This window comes from Bos indicus, chromosome 6 (assembly GCF_029378745.1).
Source record: "Bos indicus isolate NIAB-ARS_2022 breed Sahiwal x Tharparkar chromosome 6, NIAB-ARS_B.indTharparkar_mat_pri_1.0, whole genome shotgun sequence".
NCBI classification, from domain to species: domain Eukaryota; kingdom Metazoa; phylum Chordata; class Mammalia; order Artiodactyla; family Bovidae; genus Bos; species Bos indicus.
The window spans coordinates 1331012-1345069 of NC_091765.1; positions in this window are offsets into that span (position 1 = coordinate 1331012).

Below are 14058 nucleotides of genomic sequence, written 5' to 3' on the forward strand. Positions count from 1 at the left end.
TTCCACTGTTTTCCCATCTATTTGCCATGAAGTGATGGGATCAGATGCCAGTTATTAATTTTTGAATGTTGAGTTTTAAGCCAGCTTTTTCACTCTCTTCTTTCACTTTCATCAAGCAGCTCTTTAGTTCCTCTTCACTTTCTGCCATGAGGGTGGTGTCATCTGCATATCTGAGGTTATTTATATTTCTCTTGGCAATCTTGATTCCAGCTTGTATTTCATCCAGCCTGGTATTTTGCATGATGTACTCTGCATATAAGTTAAATAAGCAGAGTGAAATTATACAGCTTTGACATACTCATTTTCCCAGTTTGGGACCAGTCTATTGTTCCATGTCCAGTTCTAACTTCACCTGCATACAGACTTCTCAGCAGCCAAAGTGGTCTGGTATTCTCATCTCTTTAAGAATTTTCCGCAGTTTGTTGTGATCAACACAGTCAAAGGCTTTAGTATAGTCAATGAAGCAGAAGTAGATGGTTTTCTCAAATTCCCTTGCTTTTTCTATGATCCAATGGATGTTGGCAATTTGATCTATGGTTCCTTTGCCTTTTCTGACTCCAGGTTGAACATGTGGAAGTTCTTGTTCAAATACTGTTGAAGCCTATCTTGGAGAGTTTTCAGCACTACTTTGCTAACATGTGAGATGAGTGCAATTGTGTGGTAGGTATAAGGAGGAGTAAATGTATACATTCACATTTAATGATTTTACATATAACATCTCTTACATATTTTACAAATATGTAAGAAATTCTTTATATAAGAATATAAAAAATGGTAAGGTTACATAGAGTGAATGGAGGGATGCTGGGTGGATAGGATGGAATTCAGTGTGTGAAGTGAGTTTTTCAACATTCAATATTGACCACACTTTAGCATTTTAGACTTTGAACCCTGAGGTCATGTCACCTATTCAAATTCAGTAATAAGGCAATTAGAGAAAGGAAAATATTTAAAGTTTTAAAAATATGAGGAAAGTGTAAGAAATGGACTAATTGATTCCAGGTAGAGGAAAGGTAAAGGTAAATTGGCTACAGTCTCTGGGCTTAAGGGCTCTGGCTCAGAAATGAGGGATTTGGGTCTTGATCTCTTGGTCACTCCAAATTCAAAGACATGAAGGGTTTGGCATGAAGTTTTTTTTTTTTTTTTTTTTTTTTAAGTGATATGTCCAGATATTTTGTCTCTCCCTTAGGTACAGCATGGAGCAATGTGGGTTTAAATTTTCAAAGGAAAAATGCTATGTTGGATTTGGGAGAATTTCAAATTATTCACCTCTGATAAAAGAAGTTAACTTACATGTGTCCAGCATTTCTACATAATTGACTTTGAGAGCTTCTTCTTTGTTTTACATGTAATTAATCTATTTAATTTTCAATGATAGATAATGATTGTTGTAAAATTTCTAGTAGTATAAAAAAGTATAAATTTAGGAAGAAATGACTTCAGCTTCTGCAGTTCTTCTACTCATGGTATTGTAACTGCTTTTGTTACACATACATCAGACTTTAAAAAAAATCTATGTATATATTAAAATGTGTGTATTATATATGAAAGAGAAGAAAAAAAAAAAAAAAAAGAAAGGTGGGGAAATAAGCTTTCTTTGCAAAAAAACTGAGCTTACTTACATCTTTGCAAGTTTCTTTTTTCACTTACAAAGTGGCTTATTTATTCTTTCTGATACCCTGCCAGCTACCTCAGAAGACATGGTCATTATGACTTTTGCTTTTTGATATATATATTTATATTTTATTTGTGTCTTAAAGTGCTCAATTTGTTTTTGAAAATGTTATATGGAAACAGTAAGAATGCACAACTGGCTGCATATCTATTGGTCAAATACACTGGTTATGTTTTGTAACCCTCTCTGCATCATCTCTCCTTTCATCAACTTGCTGATCTGTGGTCATCTCCCACTGCACAGTGCTCTCCAGGGTTGTGTACTAGAGAGACATTGATTTGATACAAGCTTTCATATCTTTATGATTATCTTTTTAGTGTCATATAGGTATCAGTCATTTCATAGCCAGTGAAATGTCTATCTGTGGATTTTGTTCTTTAGTTCATTTTAAAGCATTTCTGAGAAAAGAAGAGAAAACATACCTGCTACCTGAAGGATAGGTTGTATGCAGGATTGAGTTACCAGAGAAAAAATTAATACTGGCAAATAATCGAACTCTGTTTACATTAAGGGAATTTATAATGTGATACTAAAAAGAGAATTTCAAGAAGCTGTGACATAGTTTGTAGCAAAAATATGTTAACACAGAATTGAAAAATAATATCAGTTGTGTTGCAACAATGCAACACAAAAGGAAATTGACAAATCTAAAGAATAATAATCTATTTTATTTATAGAACATCTTTGAATTAGGAACCATAATGTCATGTTCTCAGCAGCACATAGCCCTTCTATTTGATGGCACTAAAAATATAAAGAGCTTCCCAAATAAACATCATGATTTAGCATTGTTCATTATAGAAAATTCGTCAAAAAGCTGTCATGGAAATAAATGACTTTGAAGTGATTTTAATTTACAAGATTTCAGAATTATTTTATGATGTTTCTTTTATGACCCCAAATTTAAGTCCTTTCTTTTGACCATTTTACTCCTTACCATGGGATTATTTGTAGCTCTTGCACATAGTTAACATAATTTATAATTTTCAGGCCTTATTATGTGCCAGAAATTAGTCCTGGAAGTAGAGATAAAATAATGAATGAAAAATAGATACAATCTTTACCTTCATGAAATTTACAGTCTAATAGAGTCAATTTGCATTTATCAAATAATCTCATATGCATTATATATGTATATAGTTAGTATGTTTCCCAGGTGGCTCAATGGCTAAGATTCTGCCTGTCAGTGAAGGAAATGCAGCAGGTGCAATTTTGATCCCTAGGTAAGGAAGATCCTTATCTTACAGTAGGAAATGGCAACCCACTCCAATATTTTTGGGTGCAAAATCTCATGGACAGAGGAGCCTGGTGGGTACAATCTTTGGGGTCACACAGAATCAGACACAACTTAGCGACCAAGCATAAACATAAACTGTCTGTCTATCTACCTTATATTTGTCACTATGAGTGTCTCTGTGTGATATGCACGTAAATGTTTATATAAAAGATACACAAGACTATGCCAGGAGCTAAAATTGAAGGTAGAGTATGAGTTAACCAGTCAATGAAAGAGGCTCATGTATTCTAGCAGAGGGAGTATTCCAGCAAACAGTTTGAGAGGAAGAAACATTGATGGGGATGAGAAGTGGGAGGATTAGGGAGCTGGCATGGGAGAGGTGAAGGGAGCCAAGTCTTACAGGAGCTTCCAGGCCATACTAAGATGTTGCTCTTGTTTGAAGAGCAATAAGACTCTAGCAAAACATTTTAAGCAAGGAAATGAAATGAGGATTTTACTTTGAGAAGCTTTATCTGGCTACAGAATTTAAAATACATCTTAGGGAGGCAAATGGTGCCTATAATGGGTGCAAGTAGCTTGGAAAAAAGATCATTATTTGATTCAGGTGAGAGCCGGCAGGTTGGACTAAAGCACTGGGAATGAATATGGTAAGTGCCCCTTGCAGATCTAATGGTATTTGACCCTTAAACATTAAGTTCTACTTAATTGCTAAGTGCCGCTAAATCACTTCAGTCATGTCTAACTCCTTGTGACCCATGGACCAGAGCTCACCAGGCTCCTCTGTCCATGGGATTCTCCAGGCAAGAATACTGGAGTGGGTTGCCACGCCCTCCTCCAGGGGATTTGCCCAGTCAGGAATCAAAATGATATCTCTTTTGTTTCCTGCTTTAGCAGGGAGGTTCTTTACCACTAGAGCCATTTGGGAAGCCCTCAATTCAGTTCAGTTCAGTCACTCAGTTGTGTCCAATTCTGAGACACCATGGACTGCAGCACGCCAGGCCTCCCTGTCCATCACCAGCTTCTGGAGTTTACTCAAACTCATGTCCTTTGAAACGGTGATGCCAATCAACCGTCTCATCCTCTGTCGTCCCCTTCTCCTCCTGCCCTAAATCCCTCCCAGCATGAGGGTCTTTTCCAGTGAGTCAACTCTTTGCCTGAGGTGGCCAAAGTATTTGGAGTTTCAGCTCAACATCAGTCCTTCCAATGAACACTCAGGACTGATCTCCTTTAGGATAGACTGGTTGGATCTCCTTCCAGTCCAAGGGATTCTCAAAAGTCTTCTCTAACACCACAGTTCAGAAGCATCAATTCTTCAGCGCTCAGCTTTCTTTATAGTCCAACTCTCACATTCATACATGACTACTGGAAAAACCATTATTTTTTTGATATAATGGTTATTGATATTGATATCTGAAGTATCAATTATCTCAGATATGCAGATGACACCACCCTTATGGCAGAAACTAAAAAGCCTCTTGATTAAAGTGAAGGAGGAGAGTGAAAAACCTGGCTTAAAGTTCAACATCAGAAAACTAAGATCATGGTATCTGGTTCCATCACTTCATGGGAAATAGATGAGGAAACAGTGGAAACAGTGTCAGACTTTATTTTGGGGGGTTTCAAAATCACTGCAGATGGTGATTGTGCCATGAAATTAAAAGATGCTTACTCCTTGCAAGGAAAGTTATGACCAACATAGTATATTAAAAAACAGAGACATTACTTTGCCAACAAAGGTCTGTCTAGTCAAGGCTATGGTTTTTCCAGTGTCATGTATGGATGTGAAAGTTGGACTGTGAAGAAAGCTGAGCACTGAAGAATTAATGCTTTTGAACTGTGGTGTTGGAGAAGACTCTTGAGAGTCCCTTGGACTGCAAGGAGCTCCAAACAGTTCATTATAAAGGAGATCAGTCCTGGGTGTTCTTTGGAAGGACTGATGCTAAAGCTGAAACTCGAATACTTTGTACACCTCATGCGAAGAGTTGACTCATTGGAAAAGACTCTGATGCTGGGAGGGATTAGGGACAGGAGGAGAAGGGGACCACAGAGGATGAGATGGCTGTATGGCATCACCGACTCAATGGACATGAGTTTGGGTGAACTCTGGGAGTTGGTGATGGACAGGGAGGCCTGGTGTGCAGCAATTCATGGGGTCACAAAGAGTTGGACATGACTGAGCAACTGAACTGAACTGAACTGAACTGGAAAAATCATAGCCTTGACTAGACGGACCTTTGTTGGCAAAGTAATGTCTCTGCTTTGTAATATGCTGTCTAACTTTGGTCATAACTTTTTTTCCAAGGAGTAAAGTGTCTTTTAATTTCATGGCTGCAGTCACCATCTGCAGTGATTTTGGAGCCCCCCAAAATAAAGTCTGACACTGTTTCCACTGTTTTCCCATCTATTTGCCATGAAGTGATGGGACCAGATGCCATGATCTTAGTTTTATGAATGTTGAGTTTTAAGCCAACTTTTTCACTCTCCTCTTTCACTTTCATCAAGAGGCTCTTTGGTTCTTCACTTTCTGCCATAAGGGTGGTGTCATCTGCATATCTGAGGTTATTGATATTTCTCCCAGGAAGCCGTACTTACTGTTTACTTAATAAATGTTACTTGTAAAGCAGTAAGATTTAGAATAACTTGTAAGAGCCTTAGTAACCTAACTTGTCCCTGAGGTGAGAGTGGATTTAGGATATCTACACACATATTTTCTCTCTTAATGTAAATAAATGTTTGGTATCTGCTTGAAAATGTATATCACTGTCTTTTCTGCTACATTCATGATTGCTTGCATGTTTAGTCACTTCAGTCGTGTCTGACCCTTTGTGAACTCATGGACTATAGCCCTCCAGGCTTTTCTGTCCATGGGATTTTTCTAGGCAACAATACTAGAGTGGGTTGCCATTTTCCACTCCAGTATTCTGTTTACTCTCTTACACCACTTCTGCTACATAAGCCTCCTTATAAAGTAAAGGAGCTTCAGACAGTTACCACATTTTTATTTTTAAATTTTTAAAATTTTATTTAATTATAGTTGATTTGCAAAGTTGTATTACATTCTATTATACAGAAAAATGTTGTTATATATATACAGTGTGTGTGTGTGTATGTATATATATATTCTGTTTAATATTCTTTTCCACTATGGTTTATCACAAGATATTGGATATAGATCCCTGGGCTATATACAGTAAGACCTTCTTGTTTATCAGTCCTATATATAATAGCTTCCATCTACTGATTTCAAACCCGCAATCCATCCCTTCTCTATCCCCTCCACTTTAGCAATCATAAATCTGTTCTCTACATCTGTGAATCGGTTTCTCTTTCGTAGATAGGTTCCTTCGTATCATACTGTAGGCTCCACATGTAAGAGATAACAGTTTGTATTTGTCTTTCTCTGTCTGACTTGCTACACTAGTATAATAATCTGTAGGTCCATCAATGTTGCTGTCAATGGAATTACTTTATTCTTAGTTTTAAGGTGAAGTAGTATTCCATCATATATATGTACCACACCTTCTTTTTTCATTTATCTGTCAATGGACATTTAGACTGCTTCAATATATTGGTTATTGTAAATAGTGGTACTATGAACATTGGGGTACATGTATCATTTTGAATTAGATCTTTCTCTGAATATATGCCCAGGAGTGGGATTCCAGGAATACATTGGAAGTTACTTACCATATTCCAACAAAACTTAAACCTCAAAATATTCTATGGTTACCAACTGCTGTATAATTTTTATGGTCAATGTAACTTTGAATTACAATTTAAAATTATTAAATGTACCTTAACTGAGCTTCTAGAATGCTACTAGATTGCAATCTTATATAACTGACAATTTGAAAGGTTAACTGTGCTAACAAATCTCAAATCTTGGGCAAGAGCATTTTAAAAAATCTTGCTTAAAGTTAAATAACATAAATACATTTTCAAATTTTGCACACTCTGAATTTATCTAGTAAATCTGTATTTATCATACCTAATAAAATTCTGACCACAGCATAAGCCATAACTCAATATAAATTCTTTTTTTAATATATTTATTTATTTTAATTGGGGGATAATTACTTTATAATATTGTGATGATTTAATGCATAATATGTGCCTAAACATAACATTTTTTATAGCTAAACTTTGAAAAAATTGTATTTGTCTTTTAGCTCATTGTTTATGACCTTTATTAGCATTCTGTGGCTGCTGATGATTAATGGTGAATTAAGCAAAATACTCAACATCAAGGGTTTTATCACCTAGAATGATATTTTGCTATATTTTGCTATTTTGTCCTTGTTATAACCAGTCAGCAAGTAAATTCTCTCTCTGGAAATTACTGAAATATTCTTACAGTGAGAAAAACTTTCTTCCCAACACTGTCCCCATTTTGTTTTGGTCTTTTTATAAGTTAGAGACCAAATAATTATTTGTATGTGAATCAAAATTTTCTTTTGAGGGGAAAAAAAAAAAAAAAACAATCTCCCAGAGATTTTACCAGATGGATGGTAATTGACTGCAAATGAGAAAGCATATTAATAATATCTTATAGAAAGGATATTTGTCATAATAACTGATAAGAATGAATGTGAAACATTTCCTCATTAAAGTGTCCTTTACTGTGTGTGTGTTTTAATTCCAGGAAATTAATTTTTATAGTTGACTTTTAATTATTTAGTAACATGAATTAAGAAAATTACAGTTTTCAATGGTTTCTCTACCACTTTGGGGACACGCTGTGACTTTGAAGCTATTTAATGGTATTATACTAATGTATAATAGTATAGTACTATTATGTTCAGATCATGAACTCCTTATTGCCAAATTCAGACTTAAACTGAAGAAAGTAGGGAAAACCACTAGACCATACAGGTATAACCTAAATCAAATCCTTTATCATTATACAGTGGAAGTGAGAAATAGATTTAAGGGACCAGATCTGATAGACTGCCTGATGAACTATGGAGGGAGGTTCATGACATTGTACAGGAGACAGGGATCAAGATCATCCCCATGGAAAAGAAATGCAAAAAAGCAAAATGGCTGTCTGAGGAGGCCTTACAAATATCTGTGAAAAGAAGAGAAGCGAAAAGCAAAGGAGAAATGGAAAGGTATAAGCATCTGAAGGCAGAGTTCCAAAGAATAGCAAGAAGAGAAATGAAAGCTTTCCTCAGCAATCAATGCAAAGAAATAGAGGAAAACAACAGAATGGGAAAGACTAGAGATCTCTTTAAGAAAATTAGAGATACCAAGGGAATATTTCATGCAAAAATGGGGTTGATAAAGGACAGAAATGGTATGGACCTAACAGAAGCAGAAGGTATTAAGAAGAGGTGGCAGGAATACACAGAAGAATTATATGAAAAAGATCTTCATGACCAAGAAAATCACAATGGTGTGATCACTCACCTAGAGCCAGACATCCTGGAATGTGAAGTCAAGTGGGCCTTAGAAAGTATCACTATGAACAAAACTAGAGGAAGTGATGGAATTCCAGTTGAGTTCTTTCAAATCCTGGAAGATGATGCTGTGAAAGTGCTGTACTCAATATGTCAATATGCAAATTTGGAAAACTCAGCAGTGGCCACCAGACTGGAAAAAGGTCAGTTTTCTTTCAATCCCAAAGAAAGGCAATACCAAAGAATACTCAAACTACCACACAATTGCACTCATCTCACATGCGAGTAAACTAATGCTCAAAATTCTCCAAGCCAGGCTTCAGCAATATGTGAACTGTGAACTTCCAGATGTTCAAGTTGGTTTTAGAAAAGGGAGAGGAACCAGAGATCAAATTGCCAACATCCACTGGATCATTGAAAAAGCAAGAGAGTTCCAGAAAAACATCTATTTCTGCTTTACTGACTATGCCAAAGCCTTGGTCTGTGTGGATCACAATAAATTGTGGAAAATTCTTCAAGAGATGGAAATACCAGACCACCTGACCTGCCTCTTGAGAAACCTATATGCAGGTCAGGAAACAACAATTAGAACTGGACATGGAACAACAGACTGGTTCCAAATAGGAAAAGGAGTATGTCATGGCTGTATATTGTCACCCTGCTTATTTAATTCTATGCAGAGTACATCATGAGAAACACTGGCCTGGAAGAAGCACAAGCTGGAATCAGGATTGCCGGGAGAAATATCAATAACCTCAGATATGCAGATGACACCACCCTTATGGCAGAAAGTTAAGAGGAACTCAAAAGCCTCTTGATGAAAGTGAAAGTGGAGAGAGAAAAAGTTGGCTTAAAGCTCAACATTCATAAAATGAAGATCATGACATCCAGTCCCATCACTTCATGGGAAATAGATGGGGAAACAGTGGAAACAGTGTCAGACTTTTTTCTTCTGGACTCCAAAATCACTGCAGATGGTGACTGCAGCCATGAAATTAAAAGACGCTTACTCCTTGGAAGGAAAGTTATGACCAACCTAGATAGCATATTCAAAAGCAGAGACATTACTTTGCCAACAAAAGTCCATCTAGTCAAGGCTATGGTTTTTCCAGTGGTCATGTATGGATGTGACAGTTGGACTGTGAAGAAAGCTGAGTGCTGAAGAATTGATGCTTCTGAACTGTGGTGTTGGAGAAGACTCTTGAGAGTCCCTTGGACTGCAAGGAGATACAACCAGTCCATCCTCAGGGAGACCAGTCCTGGGTGTTCATTGGAAGGACTGATGCTGAAGCTGGAACTCCAATACTTTGGCCACCTCATGCAAAGAGTTGACTCATTGGAAAAGACTCTGATGCTGGAAGGGATTGGGGGCAGGAAGAGAAGGGAATGACAGAGGATGAGATGGCTGGATGGCATCACTGACTCGATGGACCTGAGCCTGAGTGAACTCTGGGTGTCAGTGATGGACAGGGAGGCCTGACGTGCTGCGATTCATGGGGTCGCAAAGAGTCAGACATGACTGAGCGAATGAACTGAACTGATACTAATATATTATGCCATTTAATTCCCATAACTTGGTACTTTTTTACCTTAATTTTTTCAAGTATTACATACTTTTCCATGAAGACATGACTCTGAGGAATTGATGCAAAAAGAAATTACAGAACAAGGTTATTGACAAGTGGTGTTTATTATACATGTAATTTTAGATTAGGTGTAATGGGGGTTACTGTGTTTAAGACCTTGTGCTCAGTGATTTTCTCAAGAACTATTTTATTGAATGCTTGATAGAAGAGGCTGTGGCTCCCTCCTTTACCCATCACCTGCTGCTTCTGTTCCCTGTGGTTATCCTCCTGGTAGCTCAGTGGTTGAGAAACCACTTAATTATCCAAAAGACTCCTAGGTCAGTGCCAAGAAATAGTCTCTTCCTGAATACACCATCATTTACACAGAGGCAGCTGGTGTGGTGTTCTTTTCTTGTCTAAAAACAGAGGCCTTGAATTTATTCTGTAGATAACACCGTCTCATTAAAAAAAAAAAAAAAAAAAAAGCCAGCAAACAACTATGAGGCAAAATCATTCAGTTCATGGGAGAAACAGTTCTCTGTGCTTTTGTAATTCTCATTTTCCCTAGGTCTGCAGCATGATTATCTTCTTATTATTACATTTTAATATTTATTTTAACCTAGAGTAATATTTCTTTCTTTAACTCCTATAGTTAAGTGGACCATTACTTTTGAAATAGTCAAAGTTTTATTATGATTTGTCATAAATTTTCATTGTAAAAAGAACACACCAACTTGTCTAAATATGGTATAGTATTAAAAATTGCTATTGTTGTTTAGTTGTGTCCAACTCTTTGTGACCTAATAGACTGTTGCCCATCAGGTTCTTCAGCTCATGGGATTTCCGAGGCAAGAATACTGGAGTTGGTTGCCATTTACTTCTCCAGGGGATCTTCCCAAGCTAGCGAAAGAACTCATGTCTTGTACATCGGCAGGCAGATTCTTTACTGCTGAGCCCCCAGGGAAGTCATTAACTATTACATTGATGTATAAATTTGCATATACAGAATAGCATCATCTGTACTGAAAGATTTATTCTGAGAGGGTATATCACTTACTGCTTGAACTCCTTAAGTTTTATGGGAAGTACTTAAATAACTGTAATTATTTTTCTGTTACCTCACTGGCTCAAATTCTTAAATGAAAGAGGGTGAGGAAACCTCAATCCCATTATATCCATCTTGAACCCATTATATCCAGCTTGATCCAAACTTTACATTTTCTGCAACCAGGTTGGCTCACCCATCTTCCTCTAGTGAAGGCAAATCTCTCCTAGACTGATAACTTTGCTCCTCCTCCTCCCTCCCTCTGTCCCACATTCCAGCATCTGTATAAGTGTTCTCTCTTTTCCAGAAGCTTTCCCATTTACTTGGGCTTTCCTGGTGGTTCAGATGGTAAAGAATCTGCCTGCAATGCAGGAGACCTAGGTTCAATCCCTGGGTCAGGAAGATTCCCTGGAGAAGAGAATGGCAACTGACTCCAGTATTCTTGCCTGAACAATTCCATGGACAGAGGAGCCTGGCAGGCTGCAGTCTCTGGGGTCACAAAGAATTGGACACGACTGAGTGACAATCACTTTCCCATTTCCTGTGGCTGCATCAGCATAGTCTTGGCATCTCCAAGCTATAGTTAAAAGTTACAAGAAAGAATTGTAGCAGCTTTACTAGAAAGGAGTGTTTTAGTGTAGAGGCATGCACTACATTTGAATTATGAATGTAATTGAGTTCAAGGATGTATTTTCAGAAAGCTGAAGAGTTATTTGTGAAAGTGTCACTACACATAAATGCCCTGTTTTAGATCCACAAGAAAAAGTGTTCTGTGACATCCCTCAGGGACAGAATGTTTCAACTGAAGGACGCTGGGAAATGGAATTGCTGTTCTCTCCTGACCGGTCAATGTGAATGCAGAGCTTATTTATGATCTGAGTGGGGGGAGCAGGATTTTCCCTAGAGCCATATTCTCTGTCTCTCTCTCTCACATACACATGCACACACTAATCTGCTTGTATGTTAGCATGGTATTCTACCTGAATTTGTGAAAATAGCAACCCTTAATTTTCCCAGGGTTTGGGGCTATCCATTTCCCTCTTTAACAAACACAGCTTTAAAATTTGCTTGTATTTGTTTATAATTTCATTTATTTATTTTTGGCTATGGGAAGTCTTTGTTGCTGCATAGGCTTTTCTTTAGCTGTGGAGAGTGGGTGCTGCTCTCTAATTGCACGAGAATGTGAATGAGAAGTGTACTTCTCATTGTGGTGGCTTCTCCCTTTGCAAGGCCCAAGCTCTGGGGCACTCTGATTTTAGTACCTGTGGCACGTGCCCTCAGTAGTCGTGGCTCCTGGGCTCTTGAGCACAGGCTCAACAGTTGCCACACATGGGCTTAGTTGCTTCAAGGCATTTGGGACCTTCACAGATCAGGGATTGAACCCATGTCTACGGCCCTGGCAGGCAAATTTTCTACCAATGAGCTAACAGGGAAGCCCCAAACTTGCTTTGTTAAATTTACATCTGATGAGTGTGTGTTCTTCATTAAAGGACTTACTTTATTAAAGGGAGGAGAACTTGTTCCTAGTTGTGTCTTAACACTAGAAATGAGTCTATATTGAATCTGAAACCCTGGACATTTTCTTCTTTACACATTCATCTCCTTTGGGAGTTACAAACTGTGCATTCTTAGTGCATGGCAATTGCATGGTATTGGGATTGGAAGTCAGAAAGCTTGGTGCCGGGGACCAGCCCCGGCTGATCCAGGGAATTCGAAGCGGGGACGGCGTCGGCGAAGATCAGGAAACATTGCTTAATTAAATGTTAATTAAGGATATAAAGAGTAATAGAATAAGGATAGCTCAGTAGGAAAATTCAGTGGAGAAAAGAGGCTGAAATAAGGATAGCTCAGTGAGGAAATTCAGTGTAGAAAAGAGGCTGAATAATTCAGCCAGAAGGTAAGAGAAAGAACGGCATGGTGAGACCAAGTTTCGGTGAACAAGGCCCGCACTTTATTTTCCAAAGTAGTTTTTATACCTTAAGTTATGCATAGAGGATAATGGGGGAAGGGGTAGAGTCATGCAGTAAGCCAGGCTTTCTTCCTGCAAACTTATCATATGCAAAAGTTTAGGTGATTTGCATCATCTTCTGGCCCGGAGGCCTTTTTCTCTAAAGGTGATTATTCTAAAGTCAGGCGCCAGCCTCCAAAAAGCATTAGATAAAGTTGCATTCCTACAGAGCAAAGGTGTTGTGGGCTATAACAAGAAAAAGAATTAACTCAAGGGTCCCAGGTTACAAACATTAAAGCTACTACTTACACCAACTATATTAATCAATACACTGCCAGGGACATAGCAGGTAAGGGATATGGAAACTTAGCAGCAAACATTGGCCCAACAAGTGAAAATCCCTTCACCAATACAATTTCTAATCAATCTTTTAACTATTCAAAAGAATCTGTGTTTAGACAGTTTAGAACATCTCCTGCCTCTCACAGTTGGGAGGCTCTGAACAATCACATGTGGCCGGAAAAACCTATTCAGGCAGGCTAGAGGATTTCCAAAGGAGTTTGTAGGTTAAACACTGTCACACCCAGGAATTATTAACTGGAGCTGTAAGCTAACTTTTTTTTTTCAGAGAGGTAGTGGGGGACAGCCCCCCGTAAAGTCAGAGGTGTAGGTGAAAGCACAAAGCAGAAAGTAGGCAGACTCTGGTTTTGGGGGTAGATTGCTCGAGAATTTCCAGGGAGACTCCTGAGGCTTGATCCCGCCTTTGCGTATGCCAAGCCTCCTTCCTCATGACCTTTGCCAGGGGCGGAGCTCGCTCCCCGCAGCTTGGGTTCTATATTCAGTTCTGCCTTTGCTAATTGTGTGATTTCAATAAATAACTTCACATCTCTGTCTTGGTTTATTACCTACAGAGTGATCTTTCTTTTACCCACAGGGAAGTTACTTGAGGGAAATAATGCATATAAAATGATTCGTGTATTTTTTCATTTGATCAGGATTTATGAGCAGCTTCTATGCACATGTCAAGTTCTAATCCAGATTCCCAAGAACCAGGTAGACCAAGATGACACTCACAATCCTCGTTAGCTTTGTTGCAATACACTTGACACTTTAGTATTATATAAAGGTAAATATTAGAAATGGCTGTCTTTAATGTATATTATTAATGTGATTATTTATGCAGTCCTCT